Source organism: Caretta caretta, chromosome 7 (assembly GCF_965140235.1).
Source record: "Caretta caretta isolate rCarCar2 chromosome 7, rCarCar1.hap1, whole genome shotgun sequence".
NCBI lineage: Eukaryota > Metazoa > Chordata > Testudines > Cheloniidae > Caretta > Caretta caretta.
Window position 1 is genome coordinate 5,552,864 of NC_134212.1, and position 16,541 is coordinate 5,569,404.

Sequence of the window (16,541 nt, forward strand, 5' to 3'; positions counted from 1 at the left end):
TTTTCAAAGGTATTTTGGTGCCTAAATGCAATTTTCAAAAGCACTTGAACAGGTTATTCTAATGGAAGTTAGGTGTTTGGGTACTTCTGAAAATCCCACTAGGCATCTATCTGCATCTTTCGGCACCTAAAATCTGGCTCTAAATCCCTTTTGAAAATGGGATTTAGGCTTCCTAATCGCTTAGATACTTTTAAAAATCTTACCCTAAATATAAGAGGAAGAAGGTGGGTGAGATAATATTTTTATTGGACCAACTTGCATGGACGGAAGAGACAGAGACAAGCTTTTGAGCTACACTGCCTTTGCCACCAACAGAAATTGGTCCAATAAAATATCTCACTCACCTTCTTTCTCTTATATCCTGGAACCAACATAGCTACAATAACACTGCAAACTCTAAACACAAGAAAGACAGAGTGGGGCAAAAAAACGTTTAAAATTGAAAAAATGCACATGCTGCTAAGGATTCTAATTCTGTACAACTTTGAGTGAACATGATGCCCCCAACATCACTTTTAAAATATGACTGAGGGCCACTCTAGGAACCTGTACTGCATTTCTAGACAACTATACTCTTTAAGAAATCTTGAGATGACAAGAACAATGAAGAATGTGTAGCCCAGTCTCAAATTAAGTACACCATGACCTTATCGGAAATTGTTATATTGCTTCTAGAAATTACATGCTGTTTTGCTTAGGATTTCATTATGCATAGACCAGAAATAATGGGTTCACCTTTACAGCGCTAACTGAGATATAACATCTTCCAAACTATGCACGCTGTTGGTGATTTCTTGAATTGCTGTTAATTTATGGTATATTTATATTACTCCAAAGAATCGTATTTCCTTTATACAAATGGGTTTTTTTCTTTTACTGTTCTGCACAGCCTTTAACATCTTTTTAGTATGCATGAGATGAGCTCTGAAAATTGAGTTATGTGAGTTTATAATGTGATTCGCTTTCAAATAGGTCATTTCACCAGCATTTATTATAGAAGTAACCGTAGTAAAGAGCTTTTAATTTAGATTATTATAAAACATTATTTTATTTTAAAAGTTAACACTAAATGGTAATTAAGTATCGATTGGCACTATAAGTGGAATGTAGAGTATTGCTTTGGGAAGAAAACAACCAGGTATACTGTATTATTGTTCATTAGGAAATGGCAATTAATTTGCAAATAACTACTGAGTAATTGTACCTTTCTAACAAATATGAAGGACAACTTGTCAATAGGATGCCACTGTAGCAAGGAAATCTAACAGAATTACTTAAATTATAGGACTTACAAGTATGTAGTTCCACATCAGAAGGGAGATGTCATTTATCGAAGGAGAATCTTAGGACAGATACTGAAGATACTCAAAGTGTTTTTGCAAACGAGACACTTGTGTGCAAAGATCAAGTATTTGCATACATAAATTAGGTACTCAGAAATATATGCACACAGTCTCAGCTACTAACTTTGAAAATCTGTCCCTGTGCTTCCACTGGAAGTCAGTTATGTTTCACTTAACTAGTCTTTCCTATTATGCCTGTTATTCACAAGCGTTTCCTTTCTCTTTAATGCTCATGTCAAGCGATGAGATAAAGTGCCTTTGTTCAGGCTGTCAAGATGGCTAATGCAACTCTTGAAGCAATGGCAAGCGATCTGTTTCCTGAGCTCTCATTTATTTTCATGGCTCTTTCTTCCATTCTCTTGCAAACCTGATTCTGCAATTTGATCTACACAGGCAGAACTCTGACCACTAACTTCTATGGGACTCAGTAGGCGTCCACCCACTCAGATCTTATTTCAGATCCCTAACCTGCACCCCAAAGAATGTGGGCTTTGTGCAAGCAGGGTGAATTTCCCACTGTTTGTTCCCTTGTGTGTCCATGACTGAATAAGTCTATATTCACACAGCAGTTTTTATCAAGCTGACTTCTGATTTCTGATCATTAGCCGACAACTGAAGGAGGTGTGGGTGAAAGTCAGAAATGAGAGAAGCCGCACAGATCCTGGCTGTGCTTATAACTGTCATGGCTGTCAACTGTAGCACTGGAACATTTGAATAAGGGAGAGCTGTCATTTTAAAAATCTGCCTTGCAACTTAACTCGAAGCGATACAAGCATGCAGAGGGTTTAGCAGATGCTTTCCTTCCTATTGCAGGATTTTTCACTCTTGTTCTCGGAAGTTACAGCAACCAGGCCTAGGCTGTTGAGTTTTTAAGGGGTAAATGTGAACAGCTTTAAACAAACAAAAATTGAGACTCATTGCCCAAGAAAGGCAAGCAGGATCTGGCTTTGCGGGCGTCTGCTGGCCAGCTTCTCATCAGAAAAGATGAGATTTCAAAGTAAGGAGTGTAACAAGTTTTGTAAACGTATTAAAGTGGTTTGAAGTTGATAAGAGGATCACATTTCCAAAAGTTCCCAAGTGATTTAGGGGCCTGTCTGATTTTTAGAAGTGATTTAGGCATGAAGGGCGCTGTGCTCAGCATGATAACACCTAGCTGATTTAGAAGCCTAAATCTCATTTCTTCAGGGATTTAGGCACATAGGAGCCAAAATCCCATTGCCAGTTTATGGGATTTAGAATAAGTGCCTAAATCACTTTTGAGAATGAATTTTGTCTCCTAAATCAGCTGGGGTTGCAATGTTTAGTGCAGCTAGGGCTAAATACCCTTAAAAATCTGTGCCTTTGGTGCCTAAATATGCAGATAGATGCCTAGAGGGATGTTCAAAACCACCTACGAGGTGCCTCACTACATCTTTAGTGGCCTTTTTAAAGTCTGGCCCTTAGGCCCTTTGGATGAGATTTTGGCTCTTAAGCCACTTAGATGCTTTTGAAAATTTTACCCAACATGCTCACACTAGAGCAGGTTCAGAAGATTTTCAGGGAAACAAAAGAGAGTTGGGTACCCAAATGCACTGGAAGTTGTGCATCCAACTCCCTTTTCTGCCTCTGAACCACTCCCCTCCAGTGAGTAGGAAGTTTAGGAATAAGTATGGAACCCAGGCAGAACTACTGCAAACCCAGGGCTTGTCGTCTGGGGATTAGCTCCATTCAGGTCTGACACTCCCCTTCTGATGGTTGGTCCCGCCACGTTCCTCCTTGCTCTCCAGGACTTGCAGTGCTTCCTCTTTATGACTCGTTCCTCTAGCCATGTCACTGTGTAGTCCTCCCGTTCCGGGGTTTCAAAGTCCTGCCGGCTCAGCTGTCCGCATGCCAATCCAGACAGTCTTCCACTGCTGTGCCACTTTCCCAGCAGCTGGTAGGGGAACCCAGGCCAACCCACAAATCTGGGTTCCAGCTCAGGGACCTGATGTCCAACAACTACAGTCTGCTTGCTCCCAGACCCTGTCACTATTTCCCTAGTCTCTTTCCTTCTCCCTTCTCTATCTTCTGTCCCCAGTTCACTGGCCAAACTCCTTCCTCCCATGGAGTAACTGAAGACTACTTCCCCTCTTTGACTCCTTGGCAGACTCTGTAGCTGTTTAGAGCTATGCAGTGAATTGGGGATCCTATCAACATGCAGTTAGGAAGTTACTCTTTGATTTCTGTTCGCCATGTTACGTATTATAAAAAATGAATTTGTTGGAGTCTAATTTTCAGACTAGGAAATGAAATACAGAAACGACATTAACAGTTTTCAGAGGAACAGCCGTGTTAGTCTGTATTCGCAAAAAGAAAAGGAGGACTTGGGGCACCTTAGAGACTAACCCATTTATCTGAGCATGAGCTTTCGTGAGCTACAGCTGCATCTACTTCGCACCTGAATTACCCCCAGAGGTTCACATCTGTGCATTTCAAGAGATTTACAAACTCATTTCTGAAGAAGAATTTGCATACAATGCCATGCCACACAAGGTGCAATAGTACTGTATAGTTATAACTAGCACTCGGTAAACTTCAGTACAGATTCTTATCATTTTGACATCCCTAGCAGGACCTCCTCCCTGGTATTTACAAACCACCTACTCAGAATTATTTCTGCTAGTCTAAGCAGCTGATTATCATTCTGGTTTTAATTTACCCAATTATCCTGGTGCCTGGAAGCACTATTTCTCTGCAGCTAAGAACCTGCCAAGGTTGCCATTTTTAATCCTGTTTTTACATTATTTTTTTCAGATTCCAACTACATTTTGTAATGCATTTTGCTATTCATCAGTGTCACTTTGAAATCTGCTGTTTGAATAATAAGCCCTGATAGGCAGATATTTACTACTGGTGTTCATGGTTTAGAGTGCATTTGATCAATATACAGATGAAGCCCTTTCAAAGTTGCTATGTTAGTATTGTCACCTACATAACATATTTCTGAATTACTACCTTTGTGCTGAACACTGTTACTTCATAATTGTCCACATAACAAAATGTATTTAATGTGTTTTTTCTTGTAAGTGGCAAAGTCGCATTGAAATGATCAGGCTTTCTCAGCTGCTGATTTAATAAAACTTTTCTCATAGCAAAAATGCAATGCAATAATGTATATTGTACTAAAATGGCATTAACTCAGCCAATCGGCATACAGGGATGCTAGGGGGTTAATAACCCACAACAGTATGATTATCTCTCACGTATGCAAATCCCAGCACTGTGGCTGATGGGGAACTGACCTGAATAACGACTGTGGTTATATCTCAATAAACATATAATATGCAAATCTCTGTGCTCTGGCTGGCTAAGGGTCATTAGCCAATCAGAGTGCAGAAATGTGCATAATAACTGCATAGCTGTTTCATGCAAAATGATTGGCTAGTGAACCAAAACTCCACATTCCTGTGTGCACAGCAAATATGGCTGCCTCTCCTTCCTACCTCCCTGTTATGACACCCACCTCTGCTCCTCTCAGGAGCCCACCCTCACCCCATCTGCTGCTCTTCTGAGGAAGCTGCTGCTCCGTGGGCTAAGGCTTTTTTAATTTAAATCCTGTTTATCTGAAAAGCTCTCTCCAGCACCCAGTATTAGCTGCACTGATAGAGGAAGAGTCTTTTACCCTGCCCTAGTCCGTGTTTAAAATAAAACTTTGAAATAGGAAAAAAACCACTGTTTATCAGAAGGCACAAAGGAAAAGCAGGAGAGGAGTATAATGTGTTATGTAATGAAACATATTGCAAATCATCCTTGTGAGTGCTCCTTCCCAAGAAGGAGGGAGGATACGTTTCAATATGATAATATAAAGGTACTGCCTGTTCACTATTGAGTCAGATCCTGGACCTATAAACTCCTTCATTTTCAACTATGGGATTGCAGTAGCCCAACCCTTGTAATCCAGGGACACCCTCGAGTTAAGTAGTGTACAGACATTTATTTTAGCACCTGCTGGTTGCACTATGGATTCGATCCTGCAAGGTTTTGAAAATATTGGCCCAGAAGAGCACATGCTTAAATTACAACACGAGTCATCGTCTTAGCATATGCGCAACGTACCTCAGGTGGCACGTGATCGGGATTCATCACCGGATTTAGTCCGCTGATTGGATCATTTGCTTCCCTGGGCCAGGCCAGGTACTGACGGGGAGTGCGACAAGAACGCTGATCCACGTAGCCCCACTGAAGTCAAGGTTAAAGCTCAGCATGTGCATAAATGCTTGCAGGGTTGGGCCATGCTTACTAGAGAGATGGAGATGTTGATTGTCACCCAGCTGTTGTGGAAGGCCCGGGAAGCTGATGCAAGGGGAATGTGATGTTTTTTCCATTACCATTTCTATGCATCACAGCAGTGAACAAAACAGCATTAATGTTTGTCCTCATCGAGGCTGGCTTGAGGCACCAGCAAAGCAAGCGGGTACTTTGGGGCAGCACATTTGCAGGGCAGCATTCGGGCCACCCTTTTATTTATTTATTTATTGGCTTGGGGGCTGGCCCTGTGGGCGCTTACCCAAGCAGATGCTGTCCCGGCCCCCAAACTGACGCCAAAGTCCAGGTGGAAGAGCCACAGTGGGTGGCAAAAGCTGGCCCCGGGACTGGGGTCCAGCAGCAGCAGTGAGTCATACACGGGGGGCGCCTTGGGGCCGCTGTGGTTTGCGCCGCCGGCCGCGGCCGAGCCATCTGGCGGGCTCTGGCACGTGGAGCGCGGGACGCTCGGGCTGGGAGCCACCCCTGTGGGGCGCACGGAGCCGCCTGCAGGGCTGGGTGGAGCAGCCTGAGCCGCCCAGGGGCTGTGACAGGGCGGCCAGGAGCAGCAGCGGGGCCATAGAGGGGACTGGTGCCCGGGGCACGGCCGTGCGAGGCCCGCATCCTGCTCTCCGGGGCTCCGCTCCACACCGGATGCTTCCTCTGGGGCTGCCCTGCCCCGGCTTCTCAGCCCCCTGCTGGGGCGGTCCCCCCAGCTCTGCCCTCCCAATTCCCAGCCAGTCCTGGAGGCAGGAGCCCCGGCTGGAGGGACCCTGGGCTGAGGTGCGGCCCGGGAGCCCCACTGCTTACCCCTACCCTGCCAGAGCCGGACCGGCTAGAGGTGAGGGGGGAGCGGGCGGAGTCAGGGCCCCCCCGGGTGCTGGGAAGGAGTAGGGGGGGATACAGCCTCCGCCCCTGATAGTGTCATGTGCAGGATGCTGATGACCCGCCCTGGGAGCAAATTACCAGTGACCCAGGGCTGGGGCAGCAGTGTGGGGGGGAGGGCACTGGTGGGGAGGAAGTGGGGGAACCCAGAGCTGGGGTGGCAAGGGGTGCGGGTATTGGGAGGAGAGCCCAGGGCTGGGGCAGCAGGGAGGTGTGGGGGGGGAGCCTAGGGCTGGGGTCAGGGGCAGCCAAAAATTTTTTTTGCTTGAGGTGGCAAAAAACCTAAAGCCGGCCCTGGTCCTCATGCTTTAATATCTTTTCAGTGAAATATTCAGTGCCTCTCCAAATAATCCTGTGTCAGTTTATGAAGTCAAAGAACAGAAAGCTCTGTCTTTTTCATTCATTCTTTCTGAGTATCTCATTTGAATAAAAAATTCCTGGCTGAGCACCCTTTAAAGTTTGCTTGTTTGCTTGCTTAAAGTTAAAGCTTGTCGGCACATAACGGCTGGACTAGTATTTCTATTGAAATACGGAACCCAGGCCTGATTGCCAGATCAGAAGCCACAGATTATCATCAGGGAAACTGTGGCTAACCAATGCATTTTTAAAAAATCTTCTTTTCAAAAAGCCTATTTTCTGTCCCAAAATGAACCATTTTGTTTTTAGGTTTCTCTTCTTCCAAATGAAATCCCTTTTATAAAAGTTTTGTTGGCTTTTTTATTGATGCTTTTGAATTTGACAGATTGTTAGGGGATCATTTGTTCTGCTAATCTGTGGGCATCTAGAAGACCTGCATAAAGGTCTTGATGTATTTGACCCACTAAATTATTATTTTTAAAATTAAGAGCGGTATCTCTTTGCAGAGAATTATTTCTGAGTGTCTGATCCTGGCCATCGAGAGAATAGTTGCAGAAATGTCACTTCAGAAGCATGTTTGCAATGTAGTTGTAGCCGTGTCGGTCCCGGGATATGAGAGAAACAATGTGGGTGAGGTCATATCTTTTACTGGATCAGCTTCTGCTGGTCTCTTTGAAGAGCTCTGTGGAACTAGAAAGCTCGTCTCTCTCACCAACAGAAGCTGGTCCAATAAAAGATATTACCTCCCCCACCTTGTCTGTCTCAATTTAGAGCCATGACAAATGAATGAAACAAGTGCAAAACCTTTATGCAGAGACAGATCTGGGAGAACTGGTTTGCAGGGGGGTAACAGAGAATCCACTTTGCTCAACACCGGCCATTCCACACTGGGGAATCCTAAGCTGCCTGCATAAGCCAGTTTTGTGGCATTGCTGAAGTAGCAGAAAGAAGCAGCCATAGCATGGGCCAGGACCTGGCCCATTGCCCAGTGAATAAATTAAAGCAGTGGAGGCAAGCGAGGGTGGAATCAGCGAAGATTTTGTAGTGTTTGAAGATGTTCCTCTTGCTGATAAGAAGCAGTTCTGCCTTTAAGGCATTTAGCTGAAGGTATCTGAGATGAAGCCAGAGGTTTGCTTGGCCAAGATGAGCAGTTTGGGTGAATGTGAACGGTTATTCAAGAGGTTAAAGTATATCCCGATGTACAGCCGAGCCTCCTCAACATTAAAGGGTAGTTAGGGATGAGGGTAGAAATAAGATGACTCCGATGAAAAGGCTGAGGAAACCAAATGCTGCACCCGCCATAAATCCAAAGAGGGGAGTGGTTTGTCGTGGTAACTGGAGCGGTGAGAAAGGGCTGTTTCTTCAACCACTTTGCTGAGCAGTGTAGATTTGGGAATTAGGGTTGGGGGAAGGGATGGATAGTGGCAGAGTGTAGAGAACGGGGCAGTATCAGAGAAAAGGAGCTGTTAGCCATAATGGTAATGTAATGGCTGGAGATGAGGGAGATGATGATTAATACATAGAGTTGCGTGAAAATTTTCGGCAAATAGTCAATTAATCATAAAACACATTTTGGGGGGCACACTGAAACTGTGTGTGAGTTTGGGCTGAATTTGGCAAATAATTTCAGCAGGAAAAAAGAATTTGGAAATGTCTAGAGATTTTGTTCTGGTATTTTGAAAACAAACGGTTGCAGCGTTTCACTTTGAAATTTTTTTTTCAAAACAAAATGTTGGGTTTTTTTTTCATAAAATTCAATTATTTTCTCAGATCTATTGATAAGCAAAGAGGAAGTTGACTTTTTTAAGTGACTAAATTCTACCAGCAAGAAGCATGCAGGATAATGGTGAAAGAAGAAGAGGGCTTGGGGAAATATTTCCCCCTACATCTCTATAAAATAGACCTTCCATTTATTAGTAAAATGCTTTCATTGTATGACCCATAGATTTAGCCACTGTACTGGGATTTAATAGAGCACATTTCTGTTAAGGGGATTTCCGCCTCTGCTTAAAAAATGTATTTTTCTGACCGTTGGAAAACTTAAAGGCTGCGTAACTCTACCTCCTTTGGACATGATCAGCATTGCTTCTTGTATCATGGTGGTATCTCCTTCTGTGAGCAATGATATAAGCAGGGATCCTAGTGCGAGTGGTGTCAATTAGTAATAGTGAAAGACAGAACGTGTAAGTTTACAGACCAGTAAGTGAATGTTAGGGAAGCCATGTCTAACTGGTGTAATTTACAGGATGAAGGACCATAAGAGAGAGTTGTAGCAGCAGAAAAACTAGCCGTGTATGTTCAAATAGGCCACCCACTGCTTTGACTCACAATCTTCCTGCTTCCTTTGAGTTTCATTCTCATTTGCCTGGCACTTTGTGCAGTCATTATACCAAATCAGAATGGTGAGTTACTCACTTTGCACAGGTTTAAGAGATTGTACAAGGCAGGGGAGAATCAGGCCTTTTGTGCTCAGGCCCTGGGTTTGAGGGATGGCAGGGGTATGGGGATGAGGGGGCTTGCACTGGGATAGCAGTGCCAGTGTACGAGGGGGCCTCCATTGGTGTGGCTTACCCCAGTAGTTGACCGGTGCAATGGGTCTACAGTAGGTGTCGTGTTACACCTGTGCAAATTGTCCTCGTCTAGACAAGCCTCAAGACAAATTCAGAACAGAAATAAGTTGCATTATTTTTCACAGAGAGGGCAATTAACCAGTAGAGCAACTTACCAAAGGACGTGATGGAGTCTCTGTGACTTGAAGTCTTTAAATGAAGCTGGGATCTCTTTTTAAACGATATGCTGTAGCACAAACACAAGTTATTGGGCTGGATGTAGGAACTTCATTGGCTGAAGCGCTCTAGCCTGCGCTATGCTGGAGGTCAGACTAGATCATAATGGTTCCTTCTAGCCTCTATCAATCTGCAAAAGTCTCCTTTAAACCTGCTTACCAAGGTGTGACCTCCTTACCTATCACCTCTGAACTATGCCCATTGACGTAATATCCAATCCTTTAAGGCTTTGTGTTCAATAATAGATCAGTAAAGCTGGAGATCTTGAGCTCTATTGCATAATTATATACAGTTAGTATAGGCATTTAGGAATAGGTCACTGCTTTTATTATCTTCATCCACCATGCAGCTTCATATCGTGCTCTCAGCAATGCCTTTTATGCCTAATTTTGGCCCTCTGTAGATAGACAGATTTGCCTAACCAGGCCTTTTTTTTAATAGCTGTAGTACAAACTGGAAGTGAAGTGAATAAAGACCATAATGTGGCATCCCACTGTGCCAAGCTCAGGAGGAGAATTCTTCTGGGTTCATGCTGCTCTAATTGTGACATTTTAGCAATTCCCTATTCGTTTTAATGTAGCCTAATAATACAAAGCCAACTTGAGTCTTCAGTATCTTGGTTTTCCCACAAGAAGACATAAGTATTAGTTTATGCTTCTTTTCATTTAACTCTGAGTCACATACTTTGGTTATGTATGGTATTATTGGAAAGAGGGAAAGGTTTTATTTTTTTAATAGGGCATTGAAAAGTACTGACGTGTTTTTCCATGTGTGGTTGCAGCCTTTAACAACAACCTGGTGGTCAGATTTGCAACTCATGTAAGTCAACATAGCACTCTTGAAGTCAATGTCAACGTTCATCAACTTCAATGAGGCTACACGGATTTCCACCAGTTGAGAATCTGGCCCTTTGTTTTTGACTGTGATGATTTGTGGAATCTGTGTATGTACAATGTATAAATTCTGTTGGCTGTTCAATTGCTGTATCATTGAATGCCTCAATGTGTGTGGAAACCACCATTTGCTGTCAAGACTGTAGAGTGTGTCTCCCAGACCAGGGAAATTGGAGTGGCGTTAAAGCTTGATGGCGGAAGCCGCTCTGGAAAATTCGTGGCTGAAGCCCAGAGAAACCAGTCCAACCCAATTAGCTGGAAGGGGAAGGGGTTCAGAGCAGAGAGGCTCTGCGGGACTTGCAGACACAGGAAGCTTGGCCAGGAAGGAGGAAGAGAGGGCCGTACTGTCATAGCAGACGGGTCCTTTTGAACTGCAGGACCAAGCGTGGAGGGAGGAGACTGGCTGCCCAGGAGAGAGGGAGACTCCATGATTTGGAGGAGAAGCCATGCACAGGAGAGGGGATCCTGGACTTCTTGGGGACTCTGACTTCAACGCAAAGAACACTCCAGAGTGGTGAGGAAACTGAGGCAGGCAAATGGCTGGCTTATTGTTCGGTCTAGATCTGCATATATCTTGTGATATATCAAGTAGAGAGTGATTGGTTTTGGGGAAGCCTTACAAAGCCCATGTGTCTCTTTGCTTTCACTGTCAAGTTTCCCTGAAGAGGTCAGCCATAAACTCAGTGCAATGACAAGGTTGGAGCTCTGGGAAAGGGGATGTTTAAACTACTGGAGGCTGAGGGGTACTTGAACATCAGAGTAGTTTCAAGTTAAGCACATGCTTAAGAGCTAAGCATGTATGTGGAGTGCTTTGCTGAATTGGAGCCTTAGTAAAGGGCGGTCCATGCTTTACAGATCTCTAAGGCTCATCAGTAACTGTCTTGCTACTAAATTTGAAGAGCAGCCTCCCTATCCCAGTGAAGAGTATCACTTGATGTACATATGTAACACCGACAGACCCCGGTCGTCGGCAGGCAGGATCGAACCTGGGACCTCTGGAGCTTAATACATTAACCTCTACTTGTTAACTAAGGCTGTAAAGCAGATTCATTAATCTCTCTCTCCAAGTGGTCTGGGTGCCACTAGATTGGACAGAACACCACAGCCAGGATTTGTTTGGGTTACATACTTCCCCTAGCTGAGGAAGCATGTCCCAAGCTTCAGAGACTTACCAGTTGAAATCCTGCATGAGCCCCCACTTGTAACACCAAGAGACCCGGTATGGCCCACCAGCCATATGGCTTTTAGCTCATGCAGTAGAGGCTCATGCACTAAGCTCCAGTGGTCCCAGGTTCGATCCTGCCCGTGGATGACCAGGGTCTGTTGGTGTTACACATACACACTCAGGAGACTCCTTTAACACGTAACTGACTCTGAAGTGAATGGGAAGCAGAGTGGTAGCAACATTCTACAGGTACTGTTTTGTGGCAAAGGAAGGAACATTTGGATTCTTAAATCAGCACTAAATTGTAGGCTCCTCTGTTGTACCCGCAGCAATTGCATTTTTGATGAATTGCGACACTATTGTTCCACACTGGCTTCTTTCTCTTAATTGACATGGTATTTTATGCTTCTTTACGCTGTTTTGGGGCCAGAGGAGCCTTCACTAAGGCTTTACATATAGTTGATTCTTAAAGTGTAAGTAATCCTTGGATTTATTAATGTATTCAGCTCTTTCCCCATTTCCATTTTGATATATATTCATGCAGGGTCTCTGTGGCATTCTACATGTCGTCGGGTTTTATCTATGCCTGCCACACGGAATTTTTTTCTGAAAGCAAGACTTTTTTTCAAAGTTACTTCTCTTGCAGATTTTTTTTACACTTTGTAATACTACTCTTTTCTAGAATATTTTTGAACATTTCAAGCCCTGACTTCAATGCCAGAACATAGGTAGCCAATGCAGAAAACATTCCTGCCTCCTTTACTTTGGTTGGGATTTGACTGAATTCCCATTGAGATTATGTAGTGTCAATGTAGTGAGTAATTGAACAAATTCTCCCCCTTTTCCATCTTCCTTCAAAGTATGTGTTCACAGTGCTTCTCTAGAATACCGATTCCAAATCTAGAAGAGTCTATGGACCCATTTGGAAAGCTTTCACAAGATGTTTTTGGTCTGTTCTGCTGTTACCCATGGCTCAGGCTTGAACTTATTTGCCTATGGTTTAGTGAAATATATCAATATTTCTATCCACAGTTAACAGATTACTGGGAGTGTATGTATGATCTTTGCTAATATGGCCACATTCTTTTATGAAATCTAGTACTGCTCCTGGATTCCTAGGTAATTGTTGTGGCATTTCAGGCCAGACCCTTAAAGGTATTTAAGTGTCTAACTCCCTTTGGTATAATAGGTGCTAAGTGCCTAAATACCTTTGAGGATCTGAGCCTTGATGCCTTCTTCCAGCAGTGCTTGAGTTCAACTATTCTGACTGCAATTTATCCATGTGCTACCTGTAGACAAAACAAAAGACCAAAAAAGTCCTGTCTTTGGCATCGACTGTGTCCTATGCTCACCCTGCTCATCTCTTCCCTAAGAAGAAATATGAAAGTTTGCTGGGAACAAAATTAACTTTTATTGGGATTCTTGTAAACTTGTGCAGGGGTCTAAAACTAATTGGTTAAAGTTCTCAGGAACTTACGTTGTTGTTTTTTTAATTGCATTTAAAATACAACATTTCAGGATAGACCGTTGCTGTGTTTTAATTAATTTCAAGCTCATCTGAGCTCCTCTTGGTGCTAAGATTTCTGTTTTCTAAACCTAGGCCCAATTCCAAGTGAACTCCTCCTTTTTCCCATAGGCTGGCAAAGGATTTTGAGTGGAAACATGGTTCTGGCCGAGCACCAGGAAAACCACAGTGGTTAGGGCTGAGTTTCACTTCAACGGGGGTTAGGTTTTTTTTTTTTTTTTTTTTTTTTTCGGCTCATTCAAATCTGAATCATAAGGTGAGACTCAGGTGGTGCAAAGCTTTGTGAGTGAAAGCATCAGTGCTCAAAGTGTTGGCTGGACTCACTGCAAACTTGAAGTGTGATTTATTGTACAAGATGTTGACCACCCCCTCCCCCCAAAGAAACAGAATGTTTGACTCAACTGCTTTTCTGATGACTTCCTTTGTATATTCATCATTCTCTGCAGTGTCCTTTTCAAAGCCTGGTCATTTATTTTCCCTACAACTGTAGCATTTGCTGTTTGGCAAAGGTTTTTTGATTGGTTGGTTGGTTTTGGTGGTACTGGACCTCTGATTATTTCTTAGTTGGAACCAACTTCACCTGTCAGGACAGAGGAGGAAAACTGGTCTTGTGCTAAATCGCAGGACTGGGATTTGGGAGACCTGAGTTAAACTCCTGACTCTGCTACAGTCTTCCTGTGTCACCTCATAAATCACTTAGGCCCAGATTTTTAGAAGTATTTAGGTGTTGCTACACCCAGCACTGCAAATACTAACTGATTTAAAAACCTCAATCTCCTTTTCAAAAGGGTCTTGGGCACTTCGGTACCTAATCCCATCACCCATCAATGGGATTTTGGGTCCTAAGTGCCTAAATCCCTTTTGAAAAGGAGATTGAGGCATTTAAATCAAATAAGCATTGTAATGCTGAGCCCAGCAACGCCTAAATATGTTTAAAACTTCGGGCCGTAGAGTCTCTGTGCCAAAGTTCCCCATTTGTAAAAAAACTACCTCCCAGGGGTATTTATAGGATAAATTCATTGACGTGTGTGAGGCACTCAGAGATGACATGTAAGGTGAAATCAGTGATGCGAAGCCTGGGTATTTTCTTACTGTAAATTATCGGAGTTACACTATATGCAGAGGGGGTCTAACAGCATGTAGGCAAACTCCTCGTTCAGAAATCTCAGCCCAGACGCCAAAACCTGGTTCTTGGGAAGCAGAGATGAATGCAGAGAGCAAACTCCTGTGCTCTTTGCAACAGTTCCCCCCACAAAATATGTATAACAAGATGAACAGTGACACAGCAGGTACTGTCTTCAAGGGCAGCATACGGCCCACACGCTAAGAAAAAGAACTTGACTGTCTCTGTGCCACCTCGTGACTGTCACCATAATAAAACTGGGATAATCTGGGGATTGGGTTTTGCTCTGCTGGGTCGACCACCGTGAAGCTCAATCTTGCCGAGGCCACGCATAACAACTGGTGGTGTGTTTTGCTTTGGGCATCAGTGCTAGATTTTGAGATAATATATAGACGTTGAGATCGGGAGGGGGGACAGACACGAAAATATAGCCAGTGTTTTTCTTCCTCCTTGACGTCTGTGAGAGAGTGCTCTGTGAATTTACACTCAAAGTCCTGAACCGCTCTGTCCTATTGAGGCTGATCTGACCACAGTAGGATCGTGCTTGCATAAAGGGATCCACAGTTACCATAGAACAGACTGCACCATTCCCTTCCCTGCAGCTGGGTGGCTGAGGTGGCCGAGACCTGCCAATTCCAGGAGCTGGATTGGCCCCTTGGGACTGTCGCTGGAGGCACAAGTTAGAGCGGCCTTCAAGCTCCTGTAGTTTGCACCAGAGGAGAGTCCTTGCACAGAGTGGTTCAAGGATCAGGGGAGCATTGAAGAGAGTTAAAGGCATCTGTGCATTGCACTCAGGTCTGGTGAGCATGCATTGGCCTTGCGTGAGGACCTGGCCCTCATTTAACAGAGAACAAAGTAATGTTACAAATTCCACGAGGTGCTTATATGGCTGATCTTAAGCATTGGAGATGTTGTGTCTGTTGCTCTTTAGGTAACAAACATAATATGTGGCAACCAAATGGGCACAGTTGGATTCCAAATAAGCAAGTGTCACGTGGTGACTGGTCCCTTTATGGGGTGATGGGGCCAGCTATACCTGTGCTGTAATTAATTAGTTGCTTCCCAGCCTGAGGGGGTGAGTCTAAGGAGGACCAGGTGACAGCTTAATGGACATTTGGGCCTTATAAAATGGTTGAGAAAGATCGGTCTGAGGAGTGGAACCACCAATGGCTGGCTGGTTTCTGTGGAAAGCCCTGAGCCAGGGTCTGCAGAATAGTATTCCATGGGAACCGGCCTCAGGACCCAGTGCTCTATACTGGAGCAGCAAAGGATGCAAAGAACACAGCCCAGCAGGGGCTGAGAATGGTACACCGGAGAACCAACCTGGGGCCCAGTGCTCTCTCCCAGAGCCAGAAAGACTCTCACAGGTAGCCCAGAAAGGGACTGGGAATAGGGCCCAGAGGCAGGCTGGAGAGAAGCCCCTGACGGGCAGAAGAACCTTTTTGTTTGTCTGGATGTTTAGTTGGACTTCTGCTACTCCAGAAGGGGTCAAGTTTTGTTTGTGAGTTGACTCGGGGGCTAATCCACACCTGCAGCACAAACTGGTGTGTGCAGAGCTGTGGAGACCCACCTCAAGGAAGGACACTGAGGCAGAAAGTACCCGTAATGCCATACTCAGCCAGGGGACTCTAGGACAGCCATATGCCATGAAATGTATTTGCTAAATATATACTCATACGGAAACCCATCAAAGAGGATCTCAACCTCCCTCCATCAGTTGTGGAAGTTATAAAAGCCATCAACATCCAGAAAGGATGGTATTCTAGCAGAATTATATAAAGTAGCAGGCCCAAAGGCTACTGAGGTGTTTCATGACATCTTGAGTAGCATTTGGAAGGAAAAAGAAATGCCACAAGACTTCAAAGATGCTATTATTGTATCACTTCAAAAACAAAGGCAGCAAAGCTGACTGCAGAAATTACAGAGGCTTTGCTCTCCTCTGTGCAGCAGGGAAAATACTAGCTTGCATCCTACTGAACAGACTCATTGCAAACATATCTGAGGAGACTCTACCAAAAGCGCAGTGTGGATTCAGACCAGGTCGCAGCTCTATGGACATGATCTTTGTTGTAAGGGAAAATGTGTAGAGTAGAAAATGGACCTCTATGTAGTTTTCATTGATTTGACCAAAGCTTTTGATACGGTCAACGGAGAGGGTCTATGGGCTATTTTACATAAACTGGGCTGCCCAAGAAGGTTCCTAC

General features: G+C 44.1%; 1 protein-coding gene across 6 annotated transcripts in view; it reads left to right on the forward strand.

Moving 5' to 3' along the window:
• SYNPR (synaptoporin) overlaps positions 1-16,541 on the forward strand; it is a 177,626-nt gene that overhangs the window by 127,172 nt on the left and 33,913 nt on the right. The window lies entirely within an intron of this gene.